Source organism: Culex pipiens, chromosome 2 (assembly GCF_016801865.2).
Source record: "Culex pipiens pallens isolate TS chromosome 2, TS_CPP_V2, whole genome shotgun sequence".
Lineage (NCBI taxonomy): Eukaryota > Metazoa > Arthropoda > Insecta > Diptera > Culicidae > Culex > Culex pipiens.
The window spans coordinates 4,423,640-4,446,550 of NC_068938.1; the positions used below are offsets into that span (position 1 = coordinate 4,423,640).

Consider the following 22,911-nt stretch of genomic DNA (forward strand, 5'->3'; position numbering starts at 1 on the left):
TTCATTTGTATAAAATGATTGTTTAATTTTTTTTGTGTTAAATAATCAAGGAATTTGCCATATTTTAGAAGTTTATGAGACTCTCATCTTCAATCTCATCTTCTTAAAAAATGTTTTATTTCCTGATTTTTGTTCAAATAGTTTGAAAAGGAAGTTTCTGTTTGAATTTTTTTGTTGAAATGATAAAAAATATTGTTCGAACAAAAAAAAAGTTTGTGACGGTGTTTTCAGCATTCTTAATTGGAAGACTCGAATTTTATTGCTACTTTTTAAGTGCATTTTCAAAAGTAAACATTATAAAAAATTTTATACTTATTTTAAACTCATGAAAATATGACTTTTGAAGCTTGCAACAGTAATATGTACATTTTCGATTTTCGTATTTATGTTCCTGGTTAATGTTTGTTTAAGAAAATATCAAATTTATTCATTAAAATTCAATAATACCATTAACAATCACAAACCTGCCAATGTTTCGGTTGAACAAGCTAAATTAGAGCAGACACGTGATACGTGATATTTGTACACCAAAAATATGTAACAATCTAATAATTCTTGGAAAAAAATATATTTTTACACTGTTTTATTATTTAAATTTCTGAATAAATCCCATATATTCAAAAACTCAGACAAAACATAATATCCAAAACGTTTAGCGGTTTGCAACCTTCTACAAAGTTGTTTCTTGTCTTATTTTGCACATTTTGATGAGTAAATGACAAATGAAACACATCATTTGATAAGTTTTCTGAACTGTTAGTATAAAGTTTCTAATAAATAATATAGAAATTTAAAACCAAAAAACTTAAAATAGAGATATCTCAGAAATTTCCCAATGAAACATTTCGCTCTTAGAAGCATTGGAAAGCTGAGAAAATTTCCTATAAGACACATTTGAAAGTAGCGATGACTATTTTTTCCTGAAAAGTTTGTTCTAGAAAACACGCCGTGAACTTTTCAGGAATATATTTGGCATTTTATTTTGTCTTCTAGAAAATTGTTGGACTTGCCAATCCAAGCAACTTTGTCTAAGACATCAACATTTTATCTCGAAATCTACGCCTTCTACGACTTAATTTAGAGAAACATCTTAGCAAACCTTCAAAAAATCTTTCTTTAAACGTAGCAATTCAGAATTGAGTTTTAGAGAAAAGTGATTTTCGGGGAACTTCTAAGGCTCAGAAAAGCAAACATTTTTATTTTTTGGCAAGTCATTTTTTTCTAACGGATTAAGAGTTGCAGCCATTTCAAAGTAAAAAAAATAAATTTAAAACTTGAATGTCTTGCTCTTCTTGAAAATCGAGATATCTTCATTTGAAAATGTATAATTTTCAAGGGAAAAATGTATGGAACCACCCTAACAAAATTTCAAAATTGTTCAACTGCATGTTTTTTTCATGTAATTCTACCCGCTGAATCTGGTTTTGCCATTTTTAAATGGCTTTTGCAGAAAATTTTAAAGAAAAAAAAGTTTACCACGGCTTTTTGAAAACTAATCCGAGATTTCAGGTATGCTTTTCAAAACATTTATAATAGTTGTAAGTTTCCTCGAACATTTTGTGCATTTTTTTATCCTACCAAGTTAAACATTTTCTATGGTTTCAAGCTTTTCTAAGCAAAGTTTTGTCAAAGAGAAAATTTCGTCCACCAACATTTTCAAGTGGCATTAATTTTGCAAACCCAAAAAATCCAAAATTTCGAAGTTGTTTTTTTTATTATTCACAACCCTATAGAAAATTCGAAGAACACATAAAAGTTTTGGATCAACATCTGTATAAAAATGCTGTAATTAAAAAAAACAGCACTAAAGATTTTTTAATTACCTTTTCTTTACAAAACCTCAATTTCCAAAAAATCCATATTTTTTTTATTTTTGAGATTTTTTACATGCTTTAGAGGACAAAAACCTGCATTTTTTTAAATAGTGACCATTAGTTGCCATTTCTGAAAAAAAAATTAAGGTAATAAAACAAAATTCGATTCTTATTCAAAACTATTTTTTTTTTCAAAAAATCTACCATACTTCTTTTGGTTCAAAAAAATCGTAATAATAAGCATATCAAAAATCTCGAAAATGAAAAAAATACGGAATTTGGAAAATTGAGTTTCTGTGTAAAAACAAGTTTATTAAAAAATCGGCATTTTGTCCGTGTACCAATTGTTTTTCATATTTGAACCAAAGTCCTGAAAAAGCTCAAGGAATAATATTCAGCTTGTTCAGGTTTGGGGAAAAAAGTCCCACCCTAATGGACAGCAGCCAAAATTTTATGATGACTTGTATGGGTGAACCAATGACACAAAATGGCTTTTTTGGTCAGAGGGAAGGTCACCACAAACTTTGTTCCAAATAAAAAAAAATACAAATAAAATCCATTTCCAGTTTTGGTAGAGAATTTCTCAAATACATTTTTGTAATAACCACTTGAAACCCACTGCCATGTCAAATCCAGACCAAAAAGTCAACACTATATAGAAAATCACACAAAAAGCTCAGAAATCGATGTTTAAGTGTGCCCATCCTGGCACCCGGTCCTAAAACAACAGATTTCATGTTAGCTCTTTATTGGCCCCATCGCGAGAGGTGGGGGTAATCGAATCAGTATCGTATATCCCACTCTAGTTGGTGGCATTTCCTTACTCTTTCTTCTGTGTGTGTGTGTTTTTTCTCCGGAAAATCTCCCAGGATTCCACCACATGTGAGCTTTTACCCAAGTCGGATAGATTTCATAGCGTCTGGCAGAATTGTAAATATGTTTGAATAAGCAATCCTCCCCCATCAGGCTTAAACCGTGCTGGTCTAGTTTTGACAATGGAAAATGCTTCAGGGTTCTTATCTGCTCCTGTGTTGGTGTGTGAGGCCAACGGAGGTCGCTCTCAGAGGGTGATTTTCCGCGGCAATTTGGCGATCCTCGTTACCTCTCTCCATCCGTGGGTGAAATATTCGGGGTTGTTTACGAAAACATAAACAACTGTTTACATGAACGGCTCAAGTGTTTACAAGCCATTTGGCGTTTCGTTCGGGGTGGCAGATTTTTTGGCTTTTGGGGGGGAAAATAGGATGAAAGGAAGAAAATCTGGGAGGGATAGAAAAAGTTTGCGAGAAAGATGATTTCAGTTCAGATTTGAAAATTACTTTAAAGAATAGAAAGCCCAGCAATAACCTCAATAATTCTGATTCAATCATCATCCATTCATTAATCTCGTTCTCAACAAGTTCAATGCCAAAATTCCGGAGCAATTTCTCAACGCCGACGGAAATCAAGTTCATCAGGTTATAAGATTGATCGATTTCTGTTCATTTCCCGCCAAATTGAAACCATCTTCACCGGTCCATTGAATCAGTTTTCCAACCATTCAGCCTCTTCCCATTTGCAAGATGATTTGATTGAAAGGGGTGGGGGGAGGCGTCGTCTGTTTGATCTCTTCTCGAAGAGCTCATTTGTACAGCGATCCGTCTTCGTTTGGCAAGCAAGTCTACTCTCTACCAGGAAAGATGGAGAGCACGATGCCAATGCGTTGACGGACATATTTTCCAACCTCAACCCCTCCCCTCCGAGAAGATGGTGAACCCGTGCCGCTAATGATCGCTCAATTAATAATATCTGCCGCAGCTGATGGTGGTGCTTAGAGTTTAGCATATCGACTAAGTCGGTCGTGTCATCACTTTTCAACGAAGCGCACTCCCCGGAGGCAGCGAAGGAACATACCGCAAACTGATGGCAAGAGGTTGTCATCAGCTTCGACTAGAAGGAGGGTGGACCAGCTCAACGACTAGGGGAATTGTGAGGTAATTTGAAAATTGGACAACTCTATCAGGGTAATTCTCCGCCAACTCACACAGCAGTTGCCCCGACCCCTCTTCGATTTGCGTGAAACTTTGTCCTAAGGGGTAACTTTTGTCCCTGATCACGAATCCGAGGTCCGTTTTTTGATATCTCGTGACGGAGGGGCGGTACGACCCCTTCCATTTTTGAACATGCGAAAAAAGAGGTGTTTTTCAATAATTTGCAGCCTGAAACGGTGATGAGATAGAAATTTGGTGTCAAAGGGACTTTTATGTAAAATTAGACGCCCGATTTGATGGCGTACTCAGAATTCCGAAAAAACGTATTTTTCATCGAAAAAAACACTAAAAAAGTTTTAAAAATTCTCCCATTTTCCGTTACTCGACTGTAAAAAATTTTGGAACATGTCATTTTATGGGAAATTTAATGTACTTTTCGAATCTACATTGTCCCAGAAGGGTCATTTTTTCATTTAGAACAAAATTTTTCATTTTAAAATTTCGTGTTTTTTCTAACTTTGCAGGGTTATTTTTTAGAGTGTAACAATGTTCTACAAAGTTGTAGAGCAGACAATTACAAAAATTTTGATATATATACATAAGGGTTTTGCTTATAAACATCACAAGTTATCACGATTTTACGAAAAAAAGTTTTAAAAAAGTTGGTCGTCATCGATCATGGCCGTTCATGGTCACCCGCGACAGACACGGACGACGAAACAAAGAGAAACGCAAAAAGTAACTTTTTCAAAACTTTTTTTCGTAAAATCGCGATAACTTGTGATGTTTATAAGCAAACCCCTTATGTATATATATTAAAATTTTTGTAATTGTCTGCTCTACAACTTTGTAGAACATTGTTACACTCTAAAAAATAACCCTGCAAAGTTAGAAAAAACACGAAATTTTAAAATGAAAAATTTTGTTCTAAATGAAAAAATGACCCTTCTGGGACAATGTAGATTCGAAAAGTACATTAAATTTCCCATAAAATGACATGTTCCAAAATTTTTTACAGTCGAGTAACGGAAAATGGGAGAATTTTTAAAACTTTTTTAGTGTTTTTTTCGATGAAAAATACGTTTTTTCGGAATTCTGAGTACGCCATCAAATCGGGCGTCTAATTTTACATAAAAGTCCCTTTGACACCAAATTTCTATCTCATCACCGTTTCAGGCTGCAAATTATTGAAAAACACCTCTTTTTTCGCATGTTCAAAAATGGAAGGGGTCGTACCGCCCCTCCGTCACGAGATATCAAAAAACGGACCTCGGATTCGTGATCAGGGACAAAAGTTACCCCTTAGGACAAAGTTTCACGCAAATCGAAGAGGGGTCGGGGCAACTTTTCCCGATTTCGTGTGAGTTGGTAGAGAATTACCCATCAAGTGATACAGTTTTTGAAAGCCAATTTCACAAAATTTGGTAAAATGAATTGATCATCAAGATTTAACAATGCTACCAATAGTTATTAGTACTTAAAGGTTATTAACACCTAAGAAATATTTACAAAAAAAAAGTTACATTCATCTTCCTTTAAAGCCGGAAAAGTGCTTCTCTCGATATCTACAAACTGACAAGGCGCGCGCCGTTGGTGACCAAGGACTGTTTCTTGTCCCCTATGATCAAGTTCAGACTTGGTGTTTTATTTTTTTTTGACGCGTTTACACATGCTGTTGATTAGGGAAACACCACGAAATACCACTTGGTCATTGAAACGCATGATTGGTAAGGGGAAAAAATATATTTGAAAATCTCTGCTTCTAAATCGACAATTGAGTTATCAACAACAAACAGTTCTTTTTTCCACTTTCCCAACCTCCCGCAGTGGATTATGACGACACCCTAAAGCCATTATTTATTCTTCCAATATTGCGATGATCAATAAAGACGCACCCTGCCAAAATCGCTGAGCCAATTTGCGAAGACGACGTTGACGACGACGATGAAGACGTCGGAGACAATAATGCGACGGAATTGGATTACGCGGGCTTGATTTTATTTTATTTTTCACCCAACTTCAGTATGAAAAGAAAAGAAATAAAAAAAGAACCCCCCAAGATATCGCCCGCGACAGCGAATTTATATGAAATTTTCATCGACTGATTATCATTTTTTTTTTTTGTTCGGTGGAAGGTGAAATGCAGAAAAAATTTTATTACGCGACGCGACGAAGCAGTTGAATTTGAGCTTTCAGGTTTTATTTTGCAAACAGAAAAAGGTGTGCGAAGAGAAAAAATATCCTCTCGAGGAAATGAAATTATTCACTTTTCACTCGGGCGAAATTTGCATGACTGTTAAGGGAGTGGAAAGGATCTCTCAGAGGAAAACTGTGCCACAGGTGCTGACGGCTTTGGGAGGGGTTGGTAGTTTGTCGCCAAATTTTGGTTAGTTATGCTTTTGCTGAATTTGTACAAAATTTAACATCCAGCTGAAGTTGTGCATTCGCAGAAAAAAAATATGGTATTATTCATCCGGTGACAGATTTTGTGTAAACAATCTGTATAATATTACATCAGGAATTGATCACCGTTCATCAATTTTTGATGAATTTTCCTCAGGTTCACATTTTTACACATTTTTTATGTAATGTTGCAAATTTCAGAGATTTTGCAACAATCGTGAAAGTTGTAAAAAGCTCTCTGGTTGTATTCAACCAACCAAAATTCAACCATTCAAAATTAAACTATTTTTTGTGTTGTTATGAAGAAATTATTTTATTTAGCAAATTGATATTTATTATTAAAAAAACGATAGATTGTGACTGTTAAAAAATTGTCGATTTGAGCTATCAAAATTTTGGACAAAACAATCAGTTTACTCAAATAAAAAAAAATTGTTTGCGGTAAAATTTCAGTCACATTTTTATTCACTTTTCTATTTCGGTCTCGTGGCGCAGGGGTAGCGGCTTCGGCTGCCGATCCCGATGATGCTATGAGACGCGGGTTCGATTCCCGCCTTATCCACTGAGCTTCTATCGGATGGTGAAGTAAAAACGTCGGTCCCGGTTTCTCCTGTCTCGTCAGAGGCGCTGGAGCAGAAATCCCACGTTAGAGGAAGGCCATGCCCCGGGGGGCGTAGTGCCAATAGTTTCATTTCGAATCATCAATAAATCGAGCCATTCTCTGATATTTCGACAATAAAACTATGCTTTCATTTTCAAATCCGGCTGAATCTTTTTGGGTGCCTTCAGTAATATTTGCCCAAAAAAGCAATGGGCATCATCAGTTTGGCCATTTCATATTTCATTATTTTGACGTCTTTGGCAAAATTCAATCAACCTTTTCAAAATAAATAGCAACGAACTGTCACTTTTTACAAGGGACTTACACTAACTCTCAAACCAATCAAACTATTTGAAGAGAAAATAAACGTTTAAATGACCCCATTCGTTTTGCTACAATTGGTGTCAATTGGGTTTCAGTTTACACCGGAAAAAAATGAAACACATAATAAACCTTATTTTTGAAAACATTTTTTTTACTAAGAAATGATTTCCACAAAAACATTTCTTTATTATATTTTAGGAGACATTTTCTGATTGATCCATAAGGGATTTTTAACTCCTGAACCAGGTTTTATTTTTTTGCAAAAATAAACCAATTTAAAAAAAACTCATGAAAATAATGCCCATGATTGCCATTTATATATATATTTTTTTGAGATTTGTTTATACGGCCTTTGGTTGCTAAGATGTGATGTGAACATATGAAAAACAAGTTAAATGAGTATTTCTCAGTGTAGCAGTGTAATTTTGAAGATTGAAAATTTTGTGAAACTTTCTACTCTTTTCAATAAAAAATATTACAAAATTTTTAGATTTTACCCAACATTTGAAAATGTCAAAAATAAGTGTTTGGTGCCCTTCAGTAAGTTATTTATAATTATAAAAATCAAAATTTTATTTATTGTAAAGAGCAGAAAATCAAGTGAAAACATTTTCTTTAATGTAAAGTATATTATTACTCCCCGAGATTTCGTTGATAAAAAAACTAAAGCTGATTGGGGTACACTGAGATATACTATTTTTCTTTTTATTTTTCCATAATCATGTCTTAGCAACCAAAGGCCGTATCAAAATTGTTCAAAAAGCAACATGTACGGAGTTTCCTCTATTTCTTTAATTTGAAAAACTACGACTTTAAAAATTTTTTACCAAAAACATACCATATCTAGAAAATGGTACACTTAATGAAAGTCTTATAAAAATTATTTTAACATTTCTAAAGATTTTTCAAAAACATTCCGTTTCCAAAAAAAAATAGATTTTCTTAAAAGATGGCATTTTATGTCCTTAGGGGAAATTAAAAAAAATGTTATTTTTATGAAATTTATTTTTACTGACAAAAAGTGATTCTCAAAATCAGCTGTTTTCGTGTATATTTTTTTTAGTTCAGTTCCATGCCTACAATTTCGCCAAATCGATCTTACAATTCCTTCAAAAGATACAGATATCATTTGTATTTTTTGATTTGTATGAAACCTTGTTCATCAATTCTGTATGTCTAAACAAGCCATTTTTGTTTTTTAAACAAGTCTCCTTAAAAATTCGGAGGATGTCCATAAAGAAGCTCTATGAAGACATTTGAAAATCTGTAACTCGAGAAAAGATTTCCTGATCAACGGTACCGAAAAAGTTAAAGATTATGAAAAATAGCATAACGCAAAAAAAATACCCGTTTTTTTAAATGACATTTTATCACAAAAAAAAACATTTTTTTATAAATTTACGCCCATTGATATTGTTATATTGTTTAGTAGACAAAGTGCCAACTTAAGCACAATTGAGTGCATTTATTATTTTAACAATTTATAAAAAAAATGCAAACAAAAAATGGATTTAAAAAAACTAAGATGTATAATTTTATTCTGAATCGAAAGGTATCTTTGTAAAATTTTGATAGTGCTCCGTTTTTGAGTTATAGTCATTTTAATGTTGAATTTAAAAAAAAATGTCTTTTCCATTTTTAAGAATAGTGCAAAATAATATATTCCAAAAGAATTCTCTACAATTTGCTTTTTGGACATTGTTTATACCAGGGCTGCGGAGTCGGGTCATATTTCAAGCGACTCCGACTCCGACTCCGGCATCTGAGATTAGCCGACTCCGACTCCAGCTCCGGCTTCCAGATCCAACTTACTCCGACTCCGGTCTACCAACTCTAGCCGACTCCGACTCCACATATTTTTAAATGTTTCAAAAGTTAGTTAACTATTATTTGGAAAACATTGACAAATAGGATTATTCAAAACTCCCTAAGTGGAAAAAACGGAAAAAAAATTCTAGTTTTACCATCTTAGACGTTATTGAAACAACAATAAAAAATCTCCAGTTTTGAAGGCATTTTCAGAAAAAAAACCGTTTGGTAAGTAAATTTGGATTTACTTACTTAACTTCAAATTTTTATTAATTTTATTAAAAGCTTAAATATTAAATTGTTTTTTTTTTTTTTTTTGAATGATCATTAAATGATCGATTGAACATATAAATTCAATTTGCTCACTTTTAGGTTGGCATTTATAAGGACAGTGACTATCATAGTCACCTTATTTTTTTAAATATCAATTTTAAACGAAACTATTTTTTAAAGCTAATGGATATTTTTAAGACGTACATGGACATCACGCCATGGCCGAAGAAGATTATTATTACAAATCAATGTATCTTAAAAAAAATCCTCGTGGTAAGGACGCTTAAGGGGTCCTTTTCAAATATCCGTGACCTAGAAAATATTTTACCTTGGAATTTTGGATTTGCTTGAATTTTTGAATTTTTTATAAGCGATATTTCTTCGATACTTCTTGCATCTTCACCTAAAACGAAACTTTATGAATGGACGTGCGTCACCGTAAAAATATATGGAAAAAAAACTTAGATTTGGATAAATAACTAAAACCCACAGGTCAAATATTTTCAAGGTCACGGATATTCAAAAAGATCCTTAAGCTACCTTTCCAAGAAGCATTTTTTAAAGATACATTTAGTTGCAATGACAATCACCTTCCGTGATATTGGCGTGGGACAAACAGTATGAGAAAATTCTTACTGGTTCAACAATATTTTGATTTTGATTTTTTTAAATAATTTTCGAAATATAAATTAAAATACATTAAATCATTTTTCCATATATATTTTGTATCTTGAAATTCTATATTATCCAGAAGTCTTGAAATTTGTTCAACGATAATTTGCAACAATATCAAAATTATTTCCCTGAGTATCAACATTCTCAGATTTTAGTAGAGAAATAGTAAACATTACGATAATCGATATATTTAACATATTTAGTGATGATTTCAAAATCAGTTGCAATTTTTTTATACTTGTTGTCAGTTTCAAATATTTTAAGCGCGACACTTTGATTTTTATGTACATAGTTATATTCGAAATACGCATGTTAAGTTCCAAGTAATAGATTGTTATAATCGTTCAATATTTGTAAGAAGAGTTAGATTATCAGTATTTTTTTCGGATTTTCATAAATAATGATTATTATTTTTTATCTTTTGATGTACCTCGTAACTTTTTTCCTTAACATTGATTTACTTTAAACTTCCACTGTGTGTGAACTTTTTTCAGAAAGAACTGGATTAAATTTGGTTAAATTTGAATTTACAGGGTATATAAATATCGGCAAAAGGATGCAGTCAAAAAGAAAACAAAATTTTTGTTGAATTTAAGATAACTCCGACTCCGTCTCCAACTCCGGGTAATCAGAAATTTTCGGCTCCGACTCCGACTCCGACTCCAGCTGTTCGAGTTTTGACGACTCCGACTCCGACTCCAGGCTTCCCAAAAAGACCCGACTCCACCGACTCCGGCTCCGACTCCGACTCCGACTCCACAGCCCTGGTTTATACAACCGTTGCTAGGTATAGCTATGCAAAGAATTAAATTTTTAATTTTTAATTATTTTTTTTAATTTTAATTAAATTTTTAATTACATTAAATTAAACAAAAAATTTTTTTTTTCAAATTCCACATTTTTTAAATCACATTTAAATTTCATAAGGGATTAATCGTATTAGTTGATATTTTTGAACTGGATAAACAGATCAAGAAGCAAACTAAAAACTACGGGAGTAGAGTTTGTTAAAATCGATTTTGTTTTGATAAAAAGTGAAAAAGCAAAAACTGTGATTTTTATCCATGCACCCATTCTTGCTCAAAACTGATTAGCCCTAACCTACCATTTTGCAGAAGACTCAAATCGAATAAAAAAATGCTTTCTCGAGTTACAAATTTGAACATTTTCGAAGAACTTTTTTCCCAAATTTGTATGGAGTTAACAATTTTTGTATTCTAAAGCTTTACTAAAACTTTAGTTTGCTTTTAACATTTGAAAAAAAATCAAATATTCATTTTAAACAAAAAACTACCTAGAAAGATTAATAATCAAACCGCTTCAATTATGTACTACTCATATCTGAAACCACATTTCCACGTTCAACTCACGATAAAAATAAAACACAATGACTTCCATAAACAAAACAACAAAAAAAGAGCGCCACTAGTAACGTAAACAGTCCCGACTCTGTGTTGTGGTCTGGCAGTAATAACGGCGTACAAAATGCCCCAGGCCCCCTATCCTGTACGAGTGTGTGTTTGGCCACAGAATGTAAACAAGCCAGCACACAATTTTCGGGACTGATGCTGGTCTGGCCAATTTTCCAACATGGTTCCGCGTCATGTCGACTCATGAGGAGACGACAGGAGGGAGGGGGACAACACCGGACCACATAAATAATCACCGAAACATTGACCTCGTTCCTCTCCGTCTCCGTTGCATGATGGATGATGGTCCATGCACAATTTGTGCGGTGAAAATCGATGGGAAAATTTTCCCACCATTTGCTTGCACTCTCGGAAAATTTAGGTCATGGTGTGATGATGGTTGATGATGATGGCGGTGGTTGGTCGGATCCTGGAAGGAAAACGAGAGCAGTAGATTGCACATGCCTGTTGCTTGCTGGAAAATCCTTTCTTGCTCCGGCAAGAGCATCCTTCCTTGTGTATTTGTAATAAATCACCAGACTGACGGGCTCGTTTCCCCTTAATGTTTCCTTCGGAACGATAGTTGCATCTTCTCTTCTCACTTGGCTTACACACTTCGAAAAAAACGTGTAATTTTCTGTTCATTTGATGCACATAACTGGAGCGTCTACTATGACGCAAAATTATATCTGATTTGAAAATTACACGACCCAGAATACGAACCGATTTGTTCCTGTAAAATTACATTTCATTTATTTGGTGGGAGGGAAGCCATTCTTATTGGATTCGTAAATTCTGATTGGAATGAAGAACAATGATATTTAGGACTCAAAAAGATTATTTATTTTATTTTCTCCAAAGTTTTTGAACTAATTTTGTTTTTCACATCATTTAACACACACACTTTTAATTCAATTGATCACTGCTGGGTACTTCGTCACAATCTCTGCTGGATGCAGTTCCTATTCGGCCGGTTCTTGTTCTTCATCTTCATTTGATGACATCTTCCGGCAACCCATCGCGTTGGTCATACCGCTGGAGGAGACGTGTATCTGGCCATGTTGGAAAAAAGTCGCTTCACAATTTTATCACTGCGGTTCACATTTAATTTTCGGGGTGAGTTCCAGAACAAGTTCAACCAGCTTCTAAGGCGGAACATCAACCTGCCGGAAGAACTTTTTCAGCGGTGCAAACCGGAACCGAACTTGATTTTGTCGCTCATTTGCCGGATTAAGAAGACACGAAGAATTGAACGGTTCCCTTAGCAAGTCCGGAGCGAGATCCATGACGATGATTTCAGCAACCTAGTTTTGTTGACAAAGAGCAAACATTAGCAATCTGTTTTAGATGCTTCAAAGCGATTTTATTTGTACTTACTTTTACAAGAGATTCCTCCTTGGTTGTGAAATGAGGTCGATCCCAGTGGAAAATGTATTTTCCGTTCAGTAATTTAAATATTCTAGCGAAATTGCAAGGCGATTACTTTGACAACTATTTTCTTCAAGATGCAAACAAACAAACATGGCTGACATTTCGAAGGATGAAGAGCACGGTGAAACGAACACGAGTAAAGATAGGTTAAATTTGACAGAAAATTACATCAAATAACACGCTCCAGGAATGTGCATCAAACGAGCCATAAAATCAGATGAGCAGAGATTCAATTTTACGTTTCCGTTAATGTAATTTTAAGATTCAGCACGACGTGATGATTTTGGCAAATAACGTCAAAAGAACCATAATTTTACATCAAATAATTGATTACACGAGTTCAATTTACGATGTATTTCAAATTACGTAGAAAGTAGAATTCATATTTTTTTAGTGTGTAGCCCTTGGGCTGAGGGAATCGATGCAGCAGCAAGACCAGCAGCTTAAAAGTTTCAACCGCAAGCAGAAGGACTTTAGCCATGGTAGGAGGGAATCCATGTATTTTGACGAAAATCGAGTATAAAATGCTGCAACCCTGAAATCGTCGACGTGCCACCCAAGCCACGATGCTATAGGGCAAACATGAATTTTCATGCCAGCTCACTTTTTCGTCACTCAGCTTGGAATCATTCCCCAAAAACGTTCAACCTAGACGATGCTCGTTCACCGGACAGAGATATCAATTATAGCTTCCCTCGCCCTCTGGCGAGCCTCCTGGTCATAGAGTCGGTCCTTTCATGCAACTGGTACAATCGCCTGTTGATTCGGCTCGACTCTATGTGTGGGCCCCGCACAGGCCGGGCGGTGGTGGCATACAAATTGCCATTACATCCTATTATTTCTGGTAGGTACCACACGATGTGATTGCTTTATCGATTCTGCCATGAATTTTCGGGGGACGACCTGCCCATCCTGGAGGACCATCGTCGTACTTAATATTCTGGAGCGTCCGTTGGTGATGACGATGATGGTGCCCAGAACTAGGACCGGGGGACGATTATTAAATACATACGTTTTGTCACAGCAGCGGATTGCCGGCCATCGGGGACGGATTCGTGTTCGAGTGGGATTTTGGACAAGAGGACAAGTGGACCATTGTGTGTTGGTCTTTTGTGGAAATTTGACAATATGGGCGAGCTTGATTGAATGGTGGGATTTAGTTGATAGATTTGAGTAATCATGTGTAATTTTGTGGGGGATTAATTTTGCTCAAAATAAGTTGCTTGTTTGGGGGTTTTACATGAAAGAGAGATATTCTTTGAAACCAATATTTGAAATTAATTCCCTGTTCCTGAATATTATAAAAATCGATACTTCATCACTAGATTGCTTTTTCGCATGTGCATTATTCAACTAAGTTGTGGCTCATAAATTACTACATAGCGTTGCACTTTGCGTAACGTCACCACAACTTGGCCAACCAACGAGCCACATTCGCACGACACCCTGATGCAAGTGGGAGCTGGAAATTTTTAATTCAATTTCACCCCAGCCTCCATGAGCCATGAGCAAAAGGTGCCCCGTTGTTAACCTTGCGCAAACAAATGTCCCGTTTCCCAGCACGTCAAAGTAAACGAGAAGACACAAGAGTTTAGGCAGATTTTGCTCGTCCTGGCGCTGACTTGGTTATGCAGAACCTGTCGTCCGAATTATGGGACCAGTATGCACCCCCGTGAGGTGCGGGTTTTTGGGAAACTAGCACTACAAGGTGTGTCGTATATAGCTAGGTTGGGGATTGTTTGGTGGTTTAGAGTAGCCCTGAAACCGAATCTAACTCAAAATTAAAAAAAAAACGAAAAAGCGATTTTTTTTGGTCCAGTTTACATTACATTATTGTAATTAGGGATTTCGTTATCATGCATCATCTTCACATTTTCCTATCAGATTAGCAATTACTTTTTTTTTTGTAATTCTGAATTGGGTGATTCTCCGCCGACTCACACAGCAGTTGCCCCGACCCCTCTTCGATTTTTGTGAAACTTTGTCCTAAGAGGTAACTTTTGTCCCTGATCCGAGATCCATTTTTTGATATCTCGTGACGGAGGGGCGGTACGACCCCTTCCATTTTTGAACATGCGAAAAAAGAGGCAGCCTGAAACGGTGATGAGATAGAAATTTGGTTTCAAAGGGACTTTTATGTAAAATTAGACGCCCGATTTGATAGCATACTCAGAATTCCGAAAAAACGTATTTTTCATCGAAAAAAAAATACTAAAAAAGATTTAAAAACTCTGCCATTTTCCGTAACTCGACTGCAAAAATTTTTGGAACATGTCATTTTATGGGAAATTTAATGTACTTTTCGAATCTACATTGACCCCGAAGGGTCATTTTTCATTTAGAACAAAAAATTTCATTTTAAAATTTCATGTTTATTTCTAACTTTGCAGGGTTATTTTTTAGAGTGTAACAATGTTCTACAAAGTTGTAGAGCAGACAATTACAAAAATTATAATATATAGACATAAGGGGTTTGCATATAAACATCACGAGTTATTGCGATTTTACGAAAAAAAAGTTTTGAAAATGTTGGTCGTCGTTGATCATGGCCGTTCATGGCCACCCGCGACAGACACGGACGACGAAACAAAGAGACACGCAAAAAGAAACTTTTTCAAAACTTTTTTTTCGTAAAATCGCGATAACTCGTGATGTTTACATGCAAACCCCTAATGTCTTTATATTAAAATTTTTGTAATTGTCTGCTCTATAACTTTGTAGAACATTGTTACACTCTAAAAAATATCCCTGCAAAGTTAGAAAAAACACGAAATTTTAAAATGAAAAATTTTAATCCACCTCCGTGTACGCACAAGTGCAAGCAGCAGTCAAGTGCTCAGTGCTCCATCGTTTTTTCGAAATTTTTCGCCGTAATTTACCGGGATTAGCCGCGAGTTTGCTCCTGCAGCATGCCAAGGGCCGGCCGTGGCCGTGGCAGTTCGAGTGCGGCCTCGAAAAACCCGCGAAGTTCGTCTACCGGCCGTGTGCAAAAAGGTAAACAACCCAACGCCGCGTCGTCCGCCATCGCGCCGGGGAGTGTGTGCGCCAAAGGATTCGACCCCAAGTTATTACACGCTAACTACCGCGTCCAGGATCGCAGCCCTATTAGGCTCCGTTCAGCTACTTCCGGCAATCCGTCGACCGATGGCGCTTCAACATCCGCCAACATTCCCACCAGTAACAAGTTCGCGAGACTGAGTGACGAGGAAAGCAACAACAACAACACCGACGGTAGCACTACCGACGACGACGACGACGACGACGGTCGTACACGGAAGAAAGTGATTTCGCCAAAAAAAGTAATTACTCCAAAGGAACGACGACCACCACCAATTTTCGTTTTGGACACGTTGGCGGACGATGTTGACGAGCAGCTGGAAGGCCTCGTGTACTGCCTCAAAATAGGTAAATCGTCAGTGCAAGTGTTCACATTTGACCAAAAGAACTTCGACCTGGTTGTGGAGAAATTGAAGCGTAAAAACTTCAAATTCTACACATTCGACCCCGTGCAGAAGACCGCTGTTAAGATCGTCTTGCAGGGGTACCAAGACCGCCCGACCTCCGTCCTCAAGGAGCACCTCTCGGGTGTCGGAATAACGCCGCGAGACATAAAAGTCCTCTCGCGGAAGACAACAGTCACAGGTACACACACACTGTACCTGTTGTACTTCGATCGCGGCACCGTCAAACTTCAAGACCTGCGGCGGACTAAGGCGTTGGACGGGTTTTGGGTAAACTGGCGGTTCTACTCAAAGAACCCGTCGGACGCAGCACAATGCCACCGTTGCCAGAAATTCGGCCACGGCTCGCGGAACTGCAACCTTCCGCCCCGCTGTGTGAAGTGCGGTGAAACACACCTCTCTAAGGCGTGTGCACTGCCGTGCAAGGCGGACCTGGGGAACAAGGCAGAGCAAACCAAGGCGCGCATAAAGTGCGCGAACTGCGGCGGTAACCATACCGGTAATTACCGCGGATGCGTCGCGCGGAAGTCCTACCTCGAGGAGCAGGAAAAGAGGAAGAAGAAAGCAGCAGCGTCCCATCCTCCTCAGCGAAGTACGAGCGCAGCCGTTCCTGCAGCTGGCCAGCGTACGGTTCCAGCGGACAACCCAGCGTTCCCTCCTGGATGGGGGCGGTCGTTTGCGAGCGTGGTCGCTGCCGGTAGCGGCGATGCGACCCAGCAAGGAGTCACCGCGGAAGATCTCTTCACCCTGCCGGAGTTCTTTGCTCTCGCGGGGGAGATGATGACGCGGTTTCGGACCTGCCGTAACAAGGCGGAGCAATTTCTGGCCCTCGGGGAGCTGATGATCAAGCACATCTATAAAGGATAAAAAATTGTGATCTAGTTTTAAGCTTTCTCTATTTCTATCCCCTTTCCCTTGCAATTTTAGTAAGTTTTTTTTTCTTATCTTTTTCTTACTTTCGGTAACCCCTTAACTACAAGCAACAATTGTTCCAAAATGGATTATGATGTAACACACAGCTGAAAGGAACTCCAAAACTCTGTTATGTATTTCAAAAGAACTTATTGTATATTGATAATTCACCAATAAAAATTTTAATCTAAATGAAAAAATGAACTTTCTGAGTCAATGCAGATTCGAAAAGTACATTAAATTTCCCATAAAATATCATGTTCCAAAATTTTTACAGTAAAGTAACGGAAAATGGCAGAGTTTTTAAAACTTTTTTAGTATTTTTTTCGATGAAAAATACGTTTTTTTCGGAATTCTGAGTACGCCATCAAATCGGGCGTCTAAATTTACATAAAAGTCCCTTTGGCACCAAATTTCTATCCCATCACCGTTTCAGGCTGCAAATTATTGAAAATCACCTTTTTTTTCGCATGTTCAAAAACGGAAGGGGTCGGACCGCCCCTCCGTCACGAGATATCAAAAAACGGACCTCAGACTCGTGATCAGGGACAAAAGTTACCCCTAAGGGCAAAGTTTCACGCAAATCGAAGAGGGGTCGGGGCAACTTTTCCCGATTTCGTGTGAGTTGGTAGAGAATTACCCAATTACAAAAATTTTAACGGTGTAACTTTGTAATTTGTGATTACCTGTCCAAAAATATTTTCTGCGCTTAAATTTTTCACACTCGACTTGTTGAACAATTTTGATAGTAGTAATTTTGAATAAGCTTCTATTTTTTCACAAACACACTCACATTTAGATTTAGAAAACAAATTAAGAATTTTGAATTTGATTCATTGATTTTTGGAACAACATTGTTCATGCTAATATTTGGCACATCGGATCTGAGTTCAGCACGACGCGGACTTCAACACCGGCTGAAGGAAGGAGAAAGGAAAATAACGTTACCCAGATTAATATAAATTATAAAAATATAATGTGATCAAAATTTAAAATTCTGGTCAAAATTCAACTAGTGTAGGGCGTGTGTTACAAAAATTTAAAATAAATAATTAAGCATGCACAATGTTGTTACAAAAATCAATGAATCCAATTCGAAATTCTTAATTTGTTTTCAAAATTTAAGTGTGAGTGTGTTTTTGAAAAAATAGAAGCTTATTCAAAATTATAACTATCAAAATTGTTCAACAAGTCGAGTGTGAAAAATTTAAACGCAGAAAATATTTCTAGACAAGTAATCACAAATTACAAAATTACACCGTGATTTTTTTTTGTAATTGAGAATTACAAAAAAAAGTAATTGCAAATCAATTTAAACAAAAAAAACATGTTCAAAAAAAAGGTTATTTCTGGGATAGTTTCTCTATTGTAGATTTTTTTTTTTAAATTAAAGCTAAACAACTGAATGCCCCATCTAATTTATATTTTATTTGAGATAGAAAATCAATACTTCTGTGGGACAAAAGTAACTTAATAATATATTTCATTGCGGTTTTTCTAAGTGAAACACTGTACAACAGTTATCAACCCAGCATGATCTTTATTATATCAATCAATATTGGACGTGTTACAAGCCATTTGCTTCCTGAATTAATTATTCAGTACTGAACTGATTAATAGTTCAGTTGTCCCCTATCAACTCGGCAGCCTGACATGGGACCACCCTAACCCTTAACCTCAACCCTTCATGATGCGGCAGAATTTAATTCCTGTCCCGTTGTCCTTAATTCTGCTGCTGCTGCTGATTATTGTGTTTCACTGTAACTGCAACACACACTCACACATACACACTGCACACGTACAACACCGCCCAGGGTCAACTCGGTGTACAAGACAGTACACCAGTGCCACACCGTCTGGGCTCTGTCCAAAGTGAGAGTCCCAGCTGCTTTTTGGTCTTAATTCATCCCGAGACGGGTTGGCATCAAGCTCACATGTGTATGTATGTATGTATGTATGACTCTGTTTGTGTTGAAGCTTACCACCGTATAATACCCGAGGATGGAGGGCAGAGAGTAGAGTCCTCGACCCGGATCCGGACTTTCCGGTCCTCTTCGCTGCTTCAGCCCTTCCTGGCGTCCCATTGTGAGCCTCAAAGAACAGAGAGATGAACTGTGTAGTAGCTTCTCTTAGTAGTAAGTACAATAAACCTACTGTGGAGTGTATGTGTGCTGAAAAACAAAGTCAAACTGTGCTTAATACCGAATGAATGACAGAATAAGGCGAGGTTTTGCCGGAGAACCATCTTGACGTGGTTGTTTTGCACTCTTTGTTTGCCAATTGCATTTCCTTTCAGGTTCCTTTCTTGTTATGTTCTTTTTGGAGAGGTGAAAAGTGATGGTTGAGTTGAAGCTTTGATGCCCTTTCTGTGTGTTGTAAATTAAAGCTGACTATGGTTTAAAATTTAAATTTCGGTTCAAAAATTTCAAATCAATAAGAAATAACAAAAAAATGAAGATTTTCAATTTTCAAAAATCCTTCAAAGTACTTCCAACAAGACTTTTTGTACCCTTCAATGGCAAACACTTGCTCCCATAGAAGGCCAGAGAAGACACTGAAAAACAATACACTTATCCACTTCATCGACGAGGACAGCACCCCACTTCAGAACAAGTCACCCTCTTTTGCGACACACACACTTTGAAGTGTGTTGAAAGAGCTGCCTCAAAGTACTTCCAAAGTGTTTTGCTCGAAACTGTATCCTGTCGTGAAAGGGGCAAACTTTGTCGTGATCGGACTCATGAATAAAACATCAAGTATTAGCGCGATGTGACACCTGAAAACAATAATTATTCAAGAGATCGAACACACCGAAACGGGGTAAACAACAAAATGACTCCCGCTCACTTTCCAACCGAGGGAACGAGTCAATAATAAGTTTTGAGCTGGTGGACTTTAAGCTGGGTAAATAATCGCTCGCACCGTTGTTTGTTTATGGGAAGACTGTGCTAGGAGGTAAAGTGTTTGTTATGAATTCATTCTTGCGGGGAAAGGGGAACCGTGTGTGTTTAAGTTGAAGGTTATTGCTTGAAAAATACAGTTTAGCAAAAGTTAACATTTCTATGAATTATTATGAAATTGGCGTAACAGTACGGAAATGTTTACTACCAATCAGAAAGCAAACTTGCCTTTTTTGGTTTTAATTATCATAAACATCATCATGCAGTAGTAGGCCTCGCGGACATCGTGAAATGTGCGAAATTTGGCTATTTCCGTGAAGTCCCGTGAAATTTTATGTTTTTTGTGAAACTGTAACGATTTTTCTCAAAATATTTTATCACACTCAAATAAGAATAAAAATAATCTTAAGAACTACTGTAGAATTAAGCGAGTGAAAACCGTTTGTTTCATTAGTGAATTTTGACGATTTCGCGGACGTTGTGAAATTCTTGAAATTAATCAATTTTCTCAAATTATTTTGTTTTTCAAATACCATCATAATTAATATTTCAACCATACAGCCTATTTAAGTAAATTTTATGAGATTTCAATTGAAAAGTTTGATATGAACCATTTGAAGAATCTTTCATATTTTTGAGTTTTTTTAGAAACAAACTAAATCTGGTAATATTTTCATTCGCTGTAGTAAAAATTTTAAGAGCAATTTTGCTTGAAGGGTATATTTTCAAAAGAAATTGAAAGAATCATACTTTGTTTTATTCAACATAGAATGAAGAGCATTTTTTATCTTTAAATTCATCTTTTAAAAAAAAATCGTTTTTTCTGAGTCCTGTTTAATTTTACCGATATTTGGGTGGATGATTCCCGTGGAACTAAAAAGTTTCTGTGGATTAAACATAAGATTTTCAGAGTTCCTTTTTCAAAAATTTTCACGTTCCGCGAAATTTGTGTGAAATTTGGTGATTTGAAATTGAGGTCCCCGTGAAATTTACTTTTTTCGTACTTGAAAAATCACTAAGCCTACCAATTAGTAAAACAGTTAATTTTGATCAGCTGTGGCCGGTTCCAGATGCCCCGGGAGAAGAATTGTTCACCATTGTCCACTAAAAATGGCGAGATGTATGTCAAACTTCATGATTTTTCAAAACCAGGACATGGCCGGTCAGATTGTGTCACGTTCCCCAGAAAACCATTCCCCCGAATACCATTCCCCAGAAATCAATTCCCCAGAATGAACCGTTCCCCAGAAAAACATTCCCCAGAATGTACCGTCCCCCAGAAATATTTATCGTGGTGATTATAGTTATTTCCAAAATATCAAAAAAAACCCAACATTTTCAAAATCACTGAATGTTTTCAAATTTCTCAATGTTTTCAAATTTTCCAAATTTCAAAATTTTCCAAAATTTCAAAAATTTTCAAAGTTTTCAAATTTTATAAAATTTTTAAAATTTACAAAATTTCGAAAATTTCCAAAATTTCCAAAATTTCCAAAATTTTCAAAATTTCCAAAATTTCCAAAATTTTCAAAATTTTCAAAATTTTCAAATTTTTTTTTTTAAGAAATTTTGTAAATATTGAAAATTTTAAAAAAATTCCAAAATTTCCAAAATTTCCAGAATTTCCATAATTTCAAATTTTCAAAAAACTGAAAAAAAAATAAAATTCATAATCTTTGATTTTTAAAAATTTTAAAATTTCTCATCTCTTTAATTTTGATTTTTAAATTTCAAACTTTTTGATTTTTTGGAGAATTTTTTAAATGTTTTTAATTTATGACATTTTTGAAGCTTTGGTTTTTTTCACTTACCATTAACAAATTATGATCGTAATATTTAGATCGAAAAATCTCGATCGTGATGCGGGAAATAAAGATTGAAATATTACGCTCGAGTGCAATAATCACCACGTTAACTTGTGTCAACAGTTATTACAAGGCTAGAAAGTTTTCCCTTCTTTAAAGAAAGGAAAACTTAACTGACTAATACAAGTTGAATTTTACCTTTAAAAGGGAGGAGTAGAGTTTTCCCTTCTGTAAGGAAGCCTTCTGTAAGGAAGGGAAAAATTTAAAGCCTTGTTATTATAACTGCGACACGGGTTTAATTTTCCCTTTTTTAAGTAATGAAAAAAAATACTTGACCACTTACACAACTTTTTAAATTTGTTATCACTAGTCAAGAGAATTTTTCCTTATGGAAACTAGAAAGAAAAAGAAAAAAAAACTTTAAAGCGAAAATTCAACTTCTGTTAGCAGATATCACAAGTCAAGACAGTTTTCCCTTCTTTAAAGAAGGTGATATTCAACTTGTGTCAGGAGACCTTAAAAAAGGGAAAATTAATCAGTTATTGTAAGTCAAGAGAGTTTTCTTCTTCCAAAAATGATACATTAAATTTTGTCACCTTAAATCAATTTTAGAAAATTTAAATGAGCAATATGCCAAAGGTCCAATATGTCAAATGGAATTATACCAATGACACCCATAATCATATTTTAATTTTAACAAACATTTTTCTTCTTTGCAAAATAAAAATAGCATTCACGGAAAACAAGAAATAAAAAGAAACAGAAATTCATTCGGCATTTGTATAACAAATTTAACATGACTGAAAAAGAAGGGAAAATTTCTTAGAATAATAGAACGAGTCATAAGACGAATTAAAATTTTCTGTTATTTTCTCAAGAATTGTTGTCAAAAAAAAAAAGAAAAATTTCTTGGCATGGATAAAATAACCTTGTCCAATTTTTATATTTCCTAAGAAATTTCAAACAAACTAATATTTGAAACTACTTTGATTTTTCGAGAAAGAAATTTTTCTGAAAAATGGTTTTCTGGGAAATGGTACATTCTGGGGAATGGTTTTCTGGGGAACGTGACACAATCGGCCGGTCACAGCAGAACAAAATTAATCGTGTTACTAATTTTGCAC

General features: G+C 35.8%; 2 protein-coding genes across 3 annotated transcripts in view; one reads left to right on the forward strand and one right to left on the reverse strand.

Moving 5' to 3' along the window:
* Positions 1 to 22,911, forward strand: part of LOC120412453 (putative protein TPRXL) — a 169,357-nt gene that overhangs the window by 137,001 nt on the left and 9,445 nt on the right. The gene's annotated exons all lie outside the window — the stretch shown is intronic.
* The window catches only part of LOC120412450 (elongator complex protein 3-like), a 164,553-nt gene that overhangs the window by 64,134 nt on the left and 77,508 nt on the right, over positions 1 to 22,911 (reverse strand). The window lies entirely within an intron of this gene.